Consider the following 19289-nt stretch of genomic DNA (forward strand, 5'->3'; position numbering starts at 1 on the left):
GTGACTGCTGGTTGTTCAAAGGAGGCACTTTGGGATGAGCTGCTGCCCTCTGTTCACAGGCTATTTTGGCCATCTCTCTCAGCCCACCTGACTAGGTGAGATACATTCCAAGCAGAGGAAGTTGCTTAGACAAGAAAATGTCATTGCAGAAATAATAATGCCAGAAAAAAAATGCATGGCCTCATCCCTATGCCCAGTTTCTGGGCTTTGATTATTGGTGTTACTGCTTCTGATTTTTTTTTTTTAGGCACACATAAAAATACTGAATTTTAAAAATTCGATGGACTTCAATGGAATAGGAAATGTGTTGGGTTTTTTTTTAAAGATTTTTCCAAGAAACCATTTCCAATAATATCAGCTGTGAATCTATGGAATTCAGTCTAACTCTACTGAATTTAGGGGAATAAGAGCTGGAAGCATGTTCAATGTGTCTAGATTTCACCTGGCCCCATTTTCTGTCCCCATAAATTATCCCTGTTTTCCTTGGCTGATAAGATAACTTACACATTCCATGCCTTCTCCATAGTCGATGTTAATAAGGTTACATAGCACAAGATTCACTTTCAGCAAGAGACTACTTTGCTCTGTGAACTCCGAATTCCATGTTTTGTGTTTTGTTCAATAAAACTTTAAATGTCAAAAAACTGTGTATCATTGGGAATCTTGAATTTATTACCTCTTTTCCAGGAGTTCTGTAGCCTATTTCACTATTGGTCCTCTAGAATCATGACTAGTTATTGCATTGATCAAAGTTCATGAATCTTTCAAAGTGGTTTGGGTGTTTTGTTTTTTTTAACCATATTATTGGAGAAATTGTTTTCCTGGTTCTATTCACTTCAGTCGGCATCATTCACACAAATCTTCCCAGATTACTCTGAAACCATTCCTTTTCTCTTACCTCACAATAATATTCTATTATGTTAATATACCATTTTTTGCTCAGCCATTATCCAGTTGATAAGCCCTCCCTCTCCCACTTTATATTCCAATTCTTTTCATCTACAAAAAGAGCTACTGCAAATATTTTTATAGATATGAGTCTTTTTCCTCTTTAGGATGTCTGCCTAGTAGAGGCATGGATGGGTCAGAGGGTTTTCAAAGTTTAGGTACTTTCAGGTCACAGGTCCAGATTTCTTTCCAGAGTGCCTGGCCCAGTTAATAGCTCCACCAACACAGCATCAATGTGCCTGTTATACTTACCAATCTATAACATTTATAATTTTCCTTTTTTTATCAACTTTGGCAATCTGATGAGTGTGAGGTAGAACCTCAGAGTAGCTTTGATTTCCATTTCTCTCTGTCTCTACATAGATATAGATATGTATATATATGTATATATATATATACACATACATGTGGGGGGTATATATATAAATATATATGTATAGCACTGTAGATATAGTTAGGATTTTTTTCCATTGAGTACAGTCTGTTAATATCCTTTAACCATTTAGTAATTGAGGGATGATTACTATTCGTATAAATTGCAAGCCCTTCCATATATATATCTATATCTATATCTATCTATCTATCTCTCTCTCTCTATATATATATATACACACACATATATTTTTTAAATGAGTCCTTTATCGCAGAAGTTTGCTACAAAGGTTTTTTTCCCCAGTTAACGTTCTCTCTCTTAGCTCCATTTATTCTGTTTGTGCAATATTTTAAAAAAAGTAATCAAAAATGTCCATTTTCTGCAATCCTCTCTGTTCCTTGTTTGGTTACAAACTTTCCCCCTGGCCATATATCAAAGAGAGAGATTCCTCCTTGCTTCTCTGATTTGTTTAGGATGAGTCATATATTGTTTGGAATGTCATTGTAGATATGACTCTAAACCTAACTTCTGCCATATTGCTGTCCAGTTATCCCAGCAGCTTTTGTGCAATTGTGAGTCATTCCCCTAGTAGCTAGGGTCTTTGTGTTTATTGAGCATTAGGGTTACTAGGTCTATCTGTTTCTGCATGTGGTATACTTAATCTGCTCCACTGATAGACCTCTCAATTTTTAAACTAATACCAAATAATTTTAAGGATTATGGTTGGGTAGAATAGATGTGGCATTTCTAGATCCCTCATCTTCCCACTTTTCCTCATTATTTCCCTTAAGATTCTTGGCTTTTTGTTCTTGCAGATGAATTTCATTTTTTTTTCTAGTGCTATAAAATCATCCTCTGGTAGTTTGTTATGGCACTGAATAAATAATTTCAGTAACACTAACATTTTATTCTATTTGCTTGCCCTACATATGAGGAATAAATATTTCTCCAATTAGCTAGATCTGTTTTCATTTCCATAAAAAGTATTTTGTAGTAGTATTTATAGAGTTCCTGTGTGTGTCATGGTAGGGAGATTCCCAAGTATTTTATACATTCAGTAGTTATGTTAAATGCAATATCTCTACTTCTTCCTGCTGGATTTTGCTGCTTAATGGACAGAGATGCTGGGACTATGGGACCCTCATTTAGTCACGTCTTCCTAGGCCTCTGTTTCCCTTCTCTCTAAATGCTGATATGAATTAATTACTTAAATTTATTCTATAGCTTTGCCGAAATTGTTTCAATTAAATTTTTGTTAGCTCTTGGATACTCAAAGTGAATTCTCACAGCACCTGTACAAAATGATCATCTTTTTCTGTCTGTGCTTATTCCCTCAATTTCTTTTTCCTTTCTCATTGTTCTAGTGAGCCTTTCTAGCACTATATAAAATAGTAATGGATAATGGACATCCTTCATTGATCCCTGATCTTCCTCCATTTCCCTCCCATTTAAAAAGAACACAGGCCTTTCATATGTGTCAAGTATTCATTTAGAACTTCTTGTGGGTGTGTGGAGTAAGATGCTGCTCTATATCCATTCCATGTGAAACAGCTTCCTGTTTTCCCTGTAGATCTTGTCATATCAGGAGTTCTTTCCAAAGTGGTTTACATTCTCAGGTTATGGAATTCCAATGTTTCCAGCCCTTGCTTGTGAGGGATTTGTTGGAGGTGGGTTATTTTTGACAACTAATGTGTGGGTACACCAAGGGGTGGTGGAAGAAAGGAGAGGGGTGTGTGGTGTTTTCCCAGCTGTGAGTTGAGGAGTTGGAAAGTAGATATGGAAGTGTCTGAGGACCACAGCAGATTAAGAGGGCAAGGAGAGAAGAGGAAGTATGAAAACTAGGCTCCATGAGCAGCTGGCTCTGAGGATGATGAATCTATGTCCAGGAGAAGGAGGCAACGGCAGACAGAATGACTTTCAAGTGAGGGAAGACAGAAAAGCAAGGAATATGCCCACTGTTGCTGCTGGGCCTGTGTGATGACTGGGGCAGGTAGGAGGGCTGAGAAGCAGCAGCCAGAGCTGGAAAAGGCAGCAAGGTCCCATTGATATAAGCACCCAGTCCTTTATAGAGTGTGTTTCTCTCACAAGAAACCAGTGTGGCAGTTTCATGAGAATTATCATCACCCCTGGCCTTACAAATTAGGAAACTAAGGTTCTGATGGAGGATGTGACTAACAGAACCACAGCCCAGAAGTAACATCATGAAGGCCTGAAGGGTCCCAAGGACGTCAGGCTTTGGGGACTTGTAGGAGAGAGAGGCCTCCTGTGGAATGGAGCATGTGGCAAGGCTTTTGAGCTACCCCAAGCACTAAGGAGACAGCGTGGAGATGGATTGTGTCGGGATGGAGCCAAGCAACTCTTATCAATTCATCAAACATACACATTTGCCATGAGGATCATCTATTTATTATAAATGTTTAAATGGAGGCATACAAAGAATCAGAGGTTGACAGCAGTTTGGGAGCTCAAGGAACACTGAGTGGAAGCCTCTCGTTTTGGAGAGCAGGGAAACAGAGGCCTAGGAAGAGGAAATGACTAAGGGGGGTCCCATAGTCAGTGATGGGCAGAGGAAGTCAGCATTGGGCCAGGCCTCCTCAGGGTCAGCTGGGGCGGGGCTGCTCAAAGGTCATACGTGAGTCTTCTCCTGGCAGTGGACGGGAGCTTGTCGAAGCGCCGCCTTCGACTTTGAATTAAGGAGGCAAATATTCGGTGTGCATTCTGGAAGACCTGCTGGCTGGAGTCCAGTTTCTTGTTCTCAGAATCCTGCAGCATCTGTGAAGGGAAGAAAAGAGAAAAGGAATCAGAGGACCAGGGAGGGACATGTGTCTCCCCTCTGAGTCCCAACACTTCCTCCTCAATGAAGGAAACACCACATTGGCCCTGGTAAAGTGAAAGATTCCAGTGTGTTGGGATGCTTGACCTCCTCATTGTAATTTAAAACACAGCAGGGATTGCTATCACTTCCTATGGGACAGGGCACAGGGGCCAGCATCTACCCACCATTCTCCTGGAGGGGTTCTTGACTTTTTTTTTCTCATGGACCCATTTGGCAGTCTGGTAAAGTCTGGTAAAGATCCTTCCACACACATAATATACAGGATTACAGAAGAAATCACTTCTTTTGAAATAGTTATTAAAATATATTTTTATCATTAAAAATTTTCTAATTACATGAAAAAACAATTTCTAAAATTTATTTTTTTAATTTGAAGTTTCAAATGTTCTCTCTCCTTCACTCCTCTTCCTCCTCCCTGAGATAGAAAGCAATTCGATACAGGTTATATATATGCAGTCATGCAAAACATATTTCCATATTAGTCATATTGTGAAAGAAAACACAGACAAGAAATACACACAAAAAGTAAAGTAAAAATAGTATGCTTTGAACTGCATTCAGACGCCATCAATTCCTTCTCTGGAGGTGGATAGCATTTTTTATCATACGTCATGCAGAATTGTCTTGGATCTTTGTTTGGGGGAGAATAACTAAGTCATTTACATTTGGTCATTGTACAATATTGCTGTTACTGGGTACAATGTTCTCCTGGCTCTGTTCATTTCACTTTGCATCAGTTCATGTAGGTCTTTCCAGGTAAAATCATTATTTTTAAAAAAGTTCACAGACCCCAAGTTAGGGTATGGGACAGGGAGTGGGGAGGAAGGGATCTGGTGGTGATGGATTTTTCAAGAATATACTTACCAGAACATGAGCTGTGCGTCTCCTGGCTGGGAAATGCCTGAGGTGGTCAGTTGGGGGAAGGGCATTATCTAGATGCAGTAGCTGAAAGAATGCTTCCCCTGTGGATGGAGAGAGCAGAGTGAGGATATACTGAGGTCAGAGACTGCTATGGGACAGTGGGATAGAAAGACCTCACCCCCCCCACCAAAAAAAAAGCAGTTCATGAAATGGTCCCAACAAAGCCTGAAGACTATGAACTGCATGAGGACAGGGTCTTTTTTCCTTTGGTAAAGAGCGGCCTCCAGGGCTGTGAATAGAAGAGTCTCTGAATCCAAGCTCATGTTTCTTTTTAACCCCTGAATTTGGTTGGGGGTGGCAAAGGTAGGAGGTCTTATAAGGAGGGTCCCTATAGGAAGGGGCATGTTCCTCTGCAGTGCAGCTCCAAGTAGGTGGGAGCTGAGGCTCAGGGGATGCTGAAAAGTATCTCTGCCCTATGGGGATCCTAGGGATCCTAGGATCCCCATTAACCCCAGGGACACAAAGACCTCAGGCCTTTTTCAGATGCAGGTCAATCTAGTCTGGTGTCATTGAAGACCTCTGAAGGAAGAATATGTACCTGGGTAGAAAGGAGTAGATCAAAAGCTCCTGCAGTATGAATGAAGGGAGCTGTGACCCGTCTCTGAAATTGTGTTCCTGGGGTACAGATGGATGCAGCATGGGACTGGGGGACTCAGGTGGTATCTCGGGGGGAGGGAGAAGGGTTTCTTACCTGGAGGAAACGCCTGGGGCATCTGGTGAAACCTTTTAGCTGGCTGGCTGTAGACAAAGCCCACCTCTGGCTCTTCCTGATTCTCCCAGCTTCTGGCCAGATTGTTGAGCTGTATTTGACTTGCTAGGAAGAAGAGAGACAGCAAGAGGTAAGTGGTTTGGATGTGTTTCTGGTGGGACTTTGGGCCTGGGGTGAGCCTCTGAGGTACAGATGGAAGCCCAGTGGGGAAAGGGAGGCTGAGGGTGGGTCTCCTGGGAGAGGGATTGGGTTTGTTACCTGAGGGGTGCATCTGGCCCTGGAGGTCTGAGTTTCAGCATGATAGATGAAGGTTTCTGGCTGGTCTTCAATAACAAGAATTTCAGGATTCTCTGTTTCTAAAGGGAAATGGAGACAAGAGAAGGTTGAGGGGTTTGGATGTGGTTCTGGCTGGACCCTGGGCTTGTCAGCTGCCCACCCCATGGCCAGACATAGCTTTGAGATTGGGTGAAGGTGAAGTGAGGGCAGAGGCTTGGGAGGGGGGAGCCAAGGAATCAACAGTCTATGAATGAGTGTCAGGAAAGTCAGCCAGCAGAAGGTAGGGCCTTACTCTGGGGGTAATCTGAAGGCCTCTTTCTCTGTCCACAAGTCTTCCCCACAGTGACCACAGTGACACAAAGTCCTCAGATATTTTTTCACTCCAGCCAAGGTTGACCGGGTGTCATTGCAGACCCTTAACAGGAATTTTGGGTATCTGAGTGTAAAGGGATAGACATAGTAAGCTCCTGTAGTATAAAATGAAGAGAGCTTCCTAAGCAGGCCCTGGGGTGGACCTGTGAGGTGCTGATGGATGCAGAAGGGGGAAAGGGAGGCTGAAGGTGGGCCTCTTGGAAGAAGGGTTGGTGTTTCTTACCTGAGGGGCACAACTGGTCCAGGAGGTCTGAGAGATGACAGAAGACGATTTCTGGCCCATCTTCCAAGATGAGAATCTCAGGATTCATTATTTCTAAGGGGAAAGAGAGACACCAGAGATAAGTGGTTTGGATGTGGTTCTGGCCGGTCCCTAAATGTCTCAGCTACTTCCCTACCCCCCACACTTGGCTGTGGAAAAGACTTACAGATATTGTGGCCATAATAATTACAGAATGAAAAATTGGAAGAAACCTTAGAGATCCTCTGCTCTGGCCCTCTCCTCTTCGTGATGATGTAGCTGAGACCTTCAGAGTTGGGGTGATGTGCCCAAGGTCACATAGATAGTGGAAAATGGTGGAGCAGGGACTTTCTACCATCCCAGGCTCCCAGCCTTGGAGGTCCCCTTAGGGTCTCCTTCCTCTCTCCCCTCCCCCACTTCTTCCAGCATGAAGAGGATCCTGAGCAGTAATCCAGGAGGAACAATATAAACTCAAGGGACAGACCAAAGGCCTAATGTCAGCCCAGGCTAAGACCTTGCTCCCCACTTCCAGATTCTTTTTGATCCCTCAGTTTCTCTCTGTCTCCATCCAAGTCTCCCTCAATCCTCCCTCAGAAACTTCTGGTCCCTCTAATTCAACCAATAAAAAAAAAAAACCCATTCCCCTGCAGCCTAGACTTACTTGAGGGGGTAGTGGGTCCAGGGAGCTCCACTGTGTTGTCAGAGTGTGGGGCTTCCAGATGTTCACTCATCTCTAAGAGTTTTCTCCAGTCTTAGTTCTCTGATGCTCACTGTAATCTTCAGCCTGGTGCCTGGAGGGAATGAATCCTATGGCCTGAGTTGGTCTTTTATACCAAGGTTTAGGGGGTGGAGCCTCAGAGTCTAGGTGAGAATGCCCAGTTCTGAGTTCTCACCTCGTTGTTGTTTTGAGTTCCAGCTTATTGGGAGCCAAGATGGGGGGAGTAAGAAGTAAGTCACTCTCACCATCCCTTATTAACCTCTGAAAACCTAGAAAATATTGCCTTAGGAAAAAACCTGGAACAGCTGAACCAATAAAAAGATGGGGTGCAGTAGTCAGGTAGCCCAAGTAGCTTGAGGAATTAACGGGAAAGGCCCCTCTTGCCCTGGGGGAAGGGGAGCAGTACAGAAAGAGAGGCATCCCAGCAACCTAGAGGAAAGCCCACCTGAGCATACGAAGAGGAGATCCTGAAACCCTGGTGGTGGAGCAGGCAAACACCAACACTTGGACCCCAAGTGCCTCAGTGGGGGCAGGGGAACCAGTGGAAACCAGCTCAAAAACCACCACGTGCCTCAGCACTCTACTGCAACCAAGTCTCCTGGTGCCTGAGCAAAAGTCTGGGAAGTGCTCCAAAGATTCCCCTCAGGTGGAGAAACATCCCAAAGCATCTAAACATACATCTGAAAGGAGCTGAAGAAAGTGAAAGGAAGGAAAGGCCCAGATGAACAGGCATCCTGCAGGGTCCAGACTACCCAATCCTACCCCTAGAGTTCCAATGTTGCTGATTCCAGCCCAACACCAGGTAAGCTGCCAGAACCTTACAGCCTCCAACTGCTAGCATCAGAGGCCCCAGCACACAAAGCCAGTGACCAAGCCCAGGGCTCCCAACACAAAAGAAGCTTGGGTCAGTGCTCCCTGTTCCCAGCAGTAGAGCTCAATCTTTTTAAAGGCCAGGAAATAAGCAAACAGCATGAGCAAAAAGAAATGTACTATGGATTCTTATTGTGGGAAGAGTGAAAATCAAGGCAGAAATTCTGAAAAGGACAACATTGTCAACAAACCCACATCTAGAACCTCAAAAGGGAACATGAACTGGTCTGAAGCCCAAAAAGCCTTCTTAGAAGAGCTCAAGAAAAATTTTAAAAGTCAAATAAGAGAGGCAGAAGAAAAATTATGAAAAGAAGTGAGAAATATGCAAGAGAGAGTCAATAACTTGGAAGAGGAAGGACAAAAATTAACTGTAGAAAACAAGTCCTTAAAAATACAATTGGCCAACTGGGAAAAAAAAGTACACTGAAGAAAACCACTCCTTAAAAAGCATAATTGGCCAAATGGAGAAGAAGGCGCAAAATCTAATAGAAGAAAACAATTTATTTTGGTTGTTCAGTGGTTTCATTCAAAACCCCATTTGGGCTTTTCTTTGCAAAGATACTAGAGTGGTTTGCCATTTCCTCCTCCAGCTCATTTTACACATGAGAAAACTGAGGCAAACAGGGTTAAGTGACTTGCTCAGAGTCACACAGCCAAGAAGTATCTAGAGCCAGATTTGAACTCAGGAAGATGAGTCTTTCTGACTCCAGGCCCAGCACTCAACCCACTTTGCCACCCAGTTGCCCCACCTAGAGTTCACACCAAGCAGGTGTTAATTCCTTCCCAAAGTTGACTAGCTGTGTAGACAACTTCTGAATACACAATTCTCAGGTACTAACTAAGTTCTTACCTGACAAGTGTGAATTCCCCAGTTGGAAGAACCTGAGGAGTCAAAGCCTATAGTCAACCTGGCCATCTCCAGTTCCTAGTGATCTGAGTGATTAATAGGTAGCTCACATCTATAAGCCAGGGTCCAGGAGAGGGCAAAGGGAGATATTCTTTCCTTGGCAGATCCCTGGAGAGGATGGGCAGCAGTTTGACTCCAGCTTTGGAATGGGCAGGACACTTGACAGAACCCTGCAAAGCAGGGCTTTTTCTGAGTGAAGGACAAAAGGCAATCTTCCAGCTTGAAAAGGTCCTTGGCTCACTGGCTCCTGTCTCATTTGCTCCAAAAATCGCCTCTCCTTTGATGACTCTAAAAGAAATCTCTCATGGAGGGTGCCTTGTGTTGGGAATATGGCTGCCCTCAGAAAATTCCTTCTCTGCGTGTATTTTCTTCTCTCAAAAGACTGGCTTTGTGAATGAACTGGGCCCTGCATGACTGAAGTGCACCTAACATTTTAGCAGCTCTGAGAATGACCTTTTCTCACCAAAATACCAATAAACCATTGGTGACTGAACAAAGAAATTTCTATTTCAGGCGGTGTCTGGATTTGAGTTTTATATCTCCCTAACTTAGCACAGTGCCCGAAACAACGTTGGCACTTAAATGTCCATTGCTTGCTTGATTCAAAGATGCTAAAGGGAAGCTGTGGAAATGCCTACAAACAGAAGGAATAGGCCCGGAGCCCTTCCTGGCTTTGTAAGAGGGAGTGTTGATGTTGGGAGGTTTGAGACCCAGCAGCTCTCCTTGATGTAAGCACTTAACCCTTTATAGAGAGTGCTCCTTGTAGGCACTGGCCCAGGATTTACCTGATAAATATGATCATCCTGGCCCTAGAGATAAGGAAATTGAGACCCTTGAGGGGATCTGACAGAGGATAAGAGACCAGAAGTGAACTTATCAGGACTTCGGAAGACATCAAAACCCTAGACTGTGGGGCCTTCACTCACTTAAAGACAGCTATATCATGCCCCTCCTCAATCTTCCCTTCTCCAGGCTAAAAACATCTTGAATCTTTCCAACAGAGTGTCTCCATGGAAAGATCTTGAGGCTTCTCCTAATTCTGGTTCTCTGGGAGCTCTCCAGCTTATCAGGTCCTTAGTAAAATGGAGTGCTCAGATCAGCTGACCACACTCAGGAAGAGGTGAGACTGTTAACCCCTGAGATCCCTGATATTCTGTCCATCTTCAGGCACCCTCAAAGTGATTCTCTAGTAGAGCAACACCTGTGTGCCCTAAAAGTGGTGCCCAGGGAGAAATGAGGTTGATTCCTGTCTCCAGCATATCCCAGGACCCTGGAGGGTGGGGGGCACTTCTGTGTTTGTTTATTGTCCAATCAGAGCACTAGGAGATTCTTGGAAGGGCCCAGGTGGGGTGAGTGGGACTTCAAGCTGCTGCTGGGGGGCGGGGGTCAGGGCAGTCCAGGGCAGGACAGTTCAGAAACAGTCCACTAGAGGAGTCTAGTGCTTCTTTGAGCTGCCCTTTCCTCTGCCCTGTTACTTGGAGTTTGCAGCCCAATGAAACCCCATGATCTTCCTCATACAAACTGCTTGGAACATAGTAGGTGCTTCATACATCTTTTCTGATTCTACTCTATTCTGCAAATTGATCCATGCAATTTTGCTAAGAAAGTCATGATAAAGTTCCTATATAGCTTCCCCTTTTGTGTGAGCAAAGAACTGAAAACAGGGCAGATGCCCATTGATTGGGGAATGTCTAAACAAACTGTGGTACATGAGTATAATGGAATATTAGTATACTACAAGAAATGATGAATATGTTGAATAACTGGGAGCTGAGAAAGGCTTACATGAGCTGATCGAGAATGCAGAAATAATAAAACAATATTCGCAATGACTTTTGTTCTTTAGTCATGTCTGATTCTTTTTGACCCTCTTTGGGGTTTTTTTGGCAAAGATGGTGGAGTGGTTTGCCATATCCTTCTCCAGCTCACTTTACAGATGAGGAAACTTAGGCAAACAGGGAGAAGTGACTTGCCCAAGGTCACACAGCTTATAAGTGTCTAAAGCTAGGTTTGAACTTAGGAAGATGAGTTTCCCAGACTTCAAGACAGTCACTCTATCCACTGCGCCACCTACTGGCCCCACACAATGATTACAATAATGTTAATAGAAAGAACTTTCGGTAGTGTGAGTGTGGGGGCAAGACAAATATATTTTATGGTGGCTCCTGTCTATAAAAAACAATTTGATTTAAAAATATATTGGGAAATTCATGTGAGGTATACTGTTTTATGGATGAAGATTTAGAGTAATAGATAGAGAAGAGGTACTTCTCTTTTTGTTTATCATCCAATCACAGGGCATCGGAATATTCCTGGAAGTGTCCAGGTGGGGTGGGTGGGACTTCAAGCTGCTGCTGGGGGGAGGGGAGGGGCAGGGAAGTCCCAGCTGGGTGGTGGGTGGTATCTCAGCTGTCCCTCTGCTGGTGGGTGGGACTCCCTGCTGCCAGGTCTGGATCCCAGCAGGTGAGCATTTCTATGGTTCTTGTCAAGCAGAGTGTGGGAATCTTCTCACCTCTCACCTCTACCCACAGCAGAAATCTTGGTGGGAAATGGATCAAGTAGAGCTTCCCTGAGGCAGGGCCCTTGAAAGGTGGTGGAAGTCAGTGAGGACCCTGGAGGCAGCTCCTGTACCTGTCCCCCAGGGTCCATGCCAAAACCCCCAGGGTGGCCAGGATATCTAGGATTCTCCTCTCTCATCCACCCAATGGGCACCAGGGGCATGGGTTTCAAGGGTCAGGTCAAAAACATAGCCAGTTCTAAAACTGGAGTTTGGTAGTGGGTCTCTGAATGACTGCAGGTCAGTCACTGGGGGCTCAGAAAAGCTGCACCTGTTCTTCTCCAAAGCACTGGACCCTGGCAGGGGTCCACTTGTCCAGGTGTAAGGGCAGTACTGTGGAAAATACAACAACCACAACATAATAGAAAAATGAATATTTCAAAATTACAAAAAATGAAAATGGCCTCAAAGAAGAAATATGAGAAGGCAGCCGCCTTCCACTCTGTTGTCCAGATGGGACTCCAGGTCACAGGTCCAATAAATTACTTATATATTTTCAGATGTTTTTCAATGTTATAGGTCAATTTTGCTGATTTTGTTTCTCTTCCCCTTTTAAAAATTATTTTTGTATGGTTTCTCTGGGGCATGGAACAGGAAGGTACATGAGAAATTTAGGCAAAGTCAAAACAAGAGGTTTTATACAAAAGATGACAATTGCAATCATTCAGGTGAGAGGTGATAAGTGAACTGAAGTGGTCTCTCTGTGTGTAGTGAGCCCAGGACATGGAATAGTGATGTGTTGAAGGGGAAAAGTACGAGATTTACCAACAGATTGGCTCTATGGGGTGAGTGACAATGGGAAGTCCAGAATGACACTGTTTGCTAATCTGACTAACTTGGGGAATGGTGATGCCTATTAGTGAGTCAATCACTATTTATTAAGCACCCACCATGTGCCAGGCACTGAGCCTGGACAGTGATAGGAAAGTTGAAAATGAGGTAGAGTTTTGGGGACTTCTAGGAGGGAGAGGTTCCTGTAAGATGGAGCATGGAGAAAGGCTATAATGGTCATAAATGTTGGGAGCTGGATGGCATGAAGATAGAGTCAAGAGTCCCTTGTGAACTCACCAACACACAATAGTTACCAAAGAGGATATCCATTCATTTTATAATTTTCAAATATGGACATGCAGAGGATTATAGATTCAGAGTGGTTTGAGAGCTTGAGGATCACTTAGTAGAAGCCTCTTATTTTATTTTATTTTTATTGAGAGCTTATCTGATTTTTTTTCTTTGTTACATTTTGAGTTCCAAACAATATCCCTCCCTCCCAGCCCTGCACTAGAGAAGGTCAATATTTGACACAAATATATATGTGAAACCATACAATACATACTTCCATATATCAGTTCTTTCTCTGGAGGTGGATAGCATTTTCCTTCAAAAATCCTTTGTAGTTGATTTGAACATTCCTCTTGCTCAGAATAGCTGTCACTCACAGCTACTCTTCAAATAAAATTGCTATTACTATTCAAATAATATTGCATTCTCCTGGTTCTGCTCATTTCACTCTCTATTATTTCATACGAATCTTTCCATGTTTTTCTAAAACCAACCTGCTTATCATTTCTTACAGTGTAGTAGTATTCCATCACAATCATAAACCACAACTTGCTCAGTCATTCCCCAATTGATAGACATCCCCTCAATTTCCAGTTCTTTGCCACCACAAAGAAAACTGCTATAAATATTTTAGAACATATAGGTTTTTCCCTTTTTCCCAGATCTCCTTGGGAAACAGACCTAATAGTGGTTGCTGGGTCAAAGGGTACGCGCAGTTTTATAACTCTTTGGGCATAATTCCAGGTTGCTCTCCAAAATATTTGGATCCATTCACAGTTCCACCAACATTGTATTTGTCCCAATTTTTCCACATCCTTTACAACATTTGTCATTTTTCCCTTTTATCACTTGAGCCAATCTGATAGGTGTGAGATGGTATCTCAAAGTTGTTTTAGTTTGCATTTCTCTAATCAATAATGATTTAGAGCATTTTTATTTGACTATAGATTTGATTTCTTCTTTCAGAAACTGCCTATTCATATCCTTTGATTACTTATCAAATGGGGAATGACTCATATTCTTATAAATTTGAGAAAGTACTCTATATTTTTAAGATATGAGGCTTTTATTATCTATGAAATATTTTCCCCAATTTTCTACTTTGCCCCTCATTTTAGAGAGAAGCAAACGGAGGCCTACAAATGGTGCATGACTAAGTCATGGTCCCATAGTGAGTAATGGGCAGAGGCAACCAGCATTGAGCCAGATCTCTTAGGAGACAGTTGGATGAGGGGGCTGATGTAGGATTACAGATTAATCTTCACCTGCACTTGGGTTGGGGCCAGGCTGAGCACCTATATAGCCAGGAGTCATATCTTTGGTTTAGGGTCTGTAGGTCTACCTGGTTGGGAGGGATGCAGGTCCCTGGCCCTTGGTCTGAACCCCAAGTCAGGCAAAGGCTGACCCCCTAGACCAGTCAGAGCTCTCTTGAGTTCCTTGCTTGAACCCTGTTTTTTTTTTTTTTTTCCGTGCTGAGAGTATAATACAATGGTAGTCTGAGCTGGTACAGAGGCCTCTGGAGTACCTGGTTCCAGATGGACACTCCCAACCCCAACTGGGAGTCCAGTTCCTTGTTCTTAGGATCTTGCAATATCTGTGAAGGAGAGAGGAGACAGGGGTCAGAAGGCTCAGGAAGGGACATATATTCTCCCTCTGAACCCCAACATTTCCTCTTAGTGGAAGGAAGCACCAGTTTTATCCTGGCATGGTGTCAGATTCTTTTGTGCCACTGCTCTTGAGTTCCCCAAACCAGTTTAAAATTTAGGGATTCTTACCAATAGTTGCAGGGAGGGGGGCCCAGGATCCAATTTGTGGGGAAAGCTATAGATTATGTACCCACTCTAAGGCCTTAGTGTGGTGATCTGAGGGAACAGAGCAAAACTTAGGGGAGGTGAAAGGCAAGATTTATTTACCTGGGCATAATTTGTCTCTTTCTGGGCTGGGAAGCTTGTGGTGGGACCAGCTGGGAGGGATCTGGGCTTTTTCCTCCTTGAGTAGATCAAGGAGTATTTTACCTGTGGATGGGGAGAATAACTGGTTAGGAAAATTTGAGGTCAGAGAATAGTGTAGGGGGAAGAAAAAAATCAGCCTATAAAAAGGGCCATCCAGGAGACTGTGAGCTCTATAAGTTCAAGACCCATTTCTTCTGTGTTTCTTTTTGCCCCTTCAATAGGCTTGGGAATGGGTTAAAAGGGTGAGGATGGCTCACAGGCCAGGCCTTCTATGGTTGCTACAGAAAAAAGCATCTTCTTTCATAATGGAAATGTATAGGATGCTCAGAGCAGTTGGGAACTCATCCTACATGTAACCTGAAGGCAGCTCTCACTAAAACCCTCTCATATTGTCCTTGGGGACACACATCTCCCAATTCTTTCTCAATCAGACTTCAATCTTTCCTTTCTTCTCCTGTCTTGACCTTGTGAGGTCAATTGTTATATCCCTCATTGATGACTTACATATATAGCTATTAAATTTCATGTCATTAGATTTAGCGCAACCTAGATTTAGCCCATCTACTAGACACCTTTTTGAATCTCGACTCTTTTTAAAATGTAAAGTGTTTTATTTTTTCCAATTACATGTAAAGAAAATTTTTGACATTTATTTTTTATAAGATTTTGAGTTCCAAATTTTTCTCTCTCCCTCCCTCCCTCCCCAAGATGGCAAGCAATATGATATAGGTTATACATGTGCAATCATGTAAAACATTTTCACATTATTCATGTTGTGAAAGAAGAAACAAAACAAGAGAAAAAAACTAAACAGAAAAAAACAAAGAAAGTAAAAATGGTGGGCTCTGATCTGCATTTAGATTCCATCAGTTCTTTCTCTGGATGTGGATCATTTTCCATCGTGAGTCTTTTGGAATTGTCTTGGATCATTGTACTGTTGAGAAGAGCTAAGCCAATCATAGTTGTTCATAGCACAATGTTGCTGTTGCTGTATACAATGTTCTCCTGGTTCTGTTCACTTCACTCACAATCAGTTCGGGCAAGAATTTCCAGGTTTTTCTGAAATCCACTTGCTCATCATTTCTTATAGCACAATAGTTGAATCTTCATTCATGTCAGCCAGTGTATGAACTGGCTGTCCTAGTGTTGAATCATATAAATATAAATTGGATAAGGATGCTAGTTGTATATTTACCTAAATCATGGATTTATTTTAAAGAAGGTTCTACACAGGGTCAATGAACTTTGGTTGTTTGCCTGTTTTGGGGACAAGGGAGCAGACACCTTAAGCCCCTGAAGTGGTAATGAGTTTAGATGGTAACCAGTCCCTAAGAATAGTCATTGATGAGTAGGTGGATCCAGAATGAGAGAATGGGAGTCTGGAGGAAGGAAGGATTTAGGAAAAGAATTGGGTTTTCTTACCAGGAGTATCCAGGGAGGAGATTTTGCTTCTCCAGATGAAGTTTTTTTTCCATCTTATTTTCACTGCCTTTCTTCAGATTCTTACTTCTGTTTTGGCTAGGGGGAGGAGTGGGGACAACAGAAACAGAAATAGGTAAGAGGAGGGAGAGTTCCAACTATTTCCTTCACTTGTCATCTGCCTGACCCAACACCCAAGACTTGGCCGTAAAATTGACTTAAAGACCTTATAGAGAAAGGAATCCTCTTCTACTTTGGTTTTTTGTTTGTTTGATTTTGTGCGTGTTTGGTTTCTTTTTTTGGCCAGGCAATGGGGTTAAGTGACTTGTCCAGGGTCACACAGCTAGTAATCATCAAGAACCTGAGGTAAGATTTGAACTCAGGTCCTCCTGACCCCAGGGCAGGTGTTGTATCCACTGTGCCACCTAGCTGCCCCAATCTTCTTTTACTCTGTAGACTCCTAGGAAGCTCAGAGCAGGTGGAAACTAATCCTGGTATGATCTGAAGGCAGCATGACCCTCCCACACTGGCCACAAGGATAGAAATCTTCTAGGTCATTTTTCAGCCATATTGCTTTCTCGTTTTTACTCAAGTCATTCATATTTCAGAAAATAACTTTATGTGCAACAAAATAAAAAACAATGACACATCAAAAAAATCAAAGGTAAATGTAACAAAATTATCAAGTGGAATTTGAATGAAGAGATATGTAAAGTTGCACCCAACCTATCCCTTCATGGAGGTAAGAGGTCTACAAGCATTCCATATTGCACATGTTTGTGGACTTTTTCAATGTATTGATCAGTTGTGCTGACTGTTTTTCCTCTCTAAAAAATGCCATTTGTCATATGGAATGGCTCTCAGGGAGGAACAGGGGAAGGGATCCATATGCTACTATGGTGATGTAAGAAAGAGAAAATATCAGTAAAATTTTATTTTAACAAAAGGCTCTACACAGAGCTCCTGAACAATAATTCTGAGTGTACTTATTTTTACATGTTTACTACATTTGTGGACTTTTCAATGTATTGATCAATTGTGCTGTTTTTTCCTCTCTAAAAATTACCATTTGTCACATGGGATGGCTCCCTAGGATAAGGAGGGATGCATAAGATACTACGGTGATGTAAAATACATAAATTATTAATAAAACTTATTTTAAAAACATAGAAAAGGCCTCCATAAGGAGCTCCTGAATAGGAAATATGGGTGTTTGCCTATTTGGGGGGTAAGAGAAGAAACACTTTAAGACCCTGAAGAGGTAATGAGTGTAGTTGGTGACCAGTCCCTATGAACAGCCATTGATGAGCAGATGGACCCAGAATAGGGGCATGGGAGACTGGGGGAAGGAAGGTCTCTGGAGAAGAGTGAGTTTTCTTACCTGGGGGATCCAGGGAGAACAGGAAGAGGCTTTGTTTCTTCAGGTAGAGACAAATATGGTCAAGCTCTTGATTTTCACTGATTCTCTTCAGACTCTTGACTTCTATTTTGGATGGAGGAAGAGTGGGAAGAACAGAAACAGAAGTAAGTCAAAAACATGGAGGATTTGAAGTGGACGTTGGGCTTACCACCTGCCTTACCAAGACTTGACCATAAGATAGACACGTAGACCTTATGTGGAGAGGGGAATCCTCTTCTACATCGGAGAATTATAGGAGGCTTAGAGAAGGTGAGAGCTCATCCTGGGTGCAACCTGAAGGCAGCTCTGTGTGAGGTCCTCTACACTGGCCACAGTGACATGAATGAATATCCCTGCTCTTTTTTCAGCCAAACTGCAATCCCTTCTTTCCTTTTCAGCCTTAACCTTATGAAGTTGATTGTTAGAATCCATATTTAAGAATTACTGTTATTTCTATTAATTATAATGTCATTAGTTTCAGTTTAAACTTTCTAGTCTCAATTTTTTTTAAGTGAACTAACTACAAAGCAAAATGTTTAGCAGAAAGGTAAGAAATAGGATGCCAAGGAAGGCTTGAAGAAATAAGAGGTTTGAAACTGATGTTGAAGGGACTGAGAAGTCACTTCCTTGCACAGAAGTGATGGAATCAAGGTGCAGAATGAAATATATGTTTTTTTAATATAGGCAATGGGCGACTTTATTAGACTATACACACATATGTATATGTGTATGTATATATATATACATATATATGGGTTTTTTTTTCAATTTGCATGAAGGGGGACAGGAGATTGAAAGGGATTGGAATAGTATTAATCTTCTTCTTTCTTCTTCCTCAAATAATAGAACAGAAGGAAGCCCAGAAGGATCCTGAGAACAGCAAGACAACTATCTAAATACTTATAAAGAAAGGTAAGCTCAATAGAATATTCATAGTTTCATGGACAATCTTCTCCCTCTCTTTAACAGTGTATCTGGAAATGCCCATTTAACTGGTACTTTTAAAATTAAGCTTTTTTTAAAAGTGGAAAATGAGAGTAGGATAGTGAATCAATCATAAAGTAGCATGATAATCATTCTTCAAGGAACCCTCAGTTGAGATTAGGTAATACGGATTTATAGCAAATCCAGTAAATAGGTTAGATAGAAAAGCTGATCACGGCGGGGCTGAGAATAAAGAGAACACACTGGATTGGGGCCTCAAGCCCCATTCAAGAGGGAAGGAGGGATATGGTGGGCGTAGACTAGACTGGGGCTGGACAAGGTATGATTGATTGTTGATTGGAGAAAGGACCAGCTGATTCAAAGGTAGAAGATAGTGAGTGCAAAGTCAAGCAGGTTTGCCAAGCAACCAATTCAGGAAATGCTATGATTTAGGTAAATCAAAACACCCTACACTTAAACTATGTACCTTTGTTTTTTCTAGCGACCATTCTAAGCTATTTTGAACCAGATGTCTCAGTGCTCCAAAGTCCCTACAGCCTCTATCCTGAGATAACATAAAGAGCCGTGAAAGTCTAGCATTGGCAAGTAGAGATTCAAAGGAAAAAAATGGATTTTCCTTAATGACTATAGGAATACCTAGAAGAAATGAAGCAAGACACAAATAATGAAACAAAAACTGGAAGAAAGAATTGGAAGGAGAATAAATAGCTTAGAGTTGGAAATGGCACATCTCAACCAATTAACAGCCTTCTTGAAAAAATAGTGTAACCACAAACTGGCACAG

This window comes from Vombatus ursinus, unplaced genomic scaffold, assembly GCF_900497805.2.
Source record: "Vombatus ursinus unplaced genomic scaffold, bare-nosed wombat genome assembly UNPS02014820.1, whole genome shotgun sequence".
Classification (NCBI taxonomy): Eukaryota; Metazoa; Chordata; class Mammalia; order Diprotodontia; family Vombatidae; genus Vombatus; species Vombatus ursinus.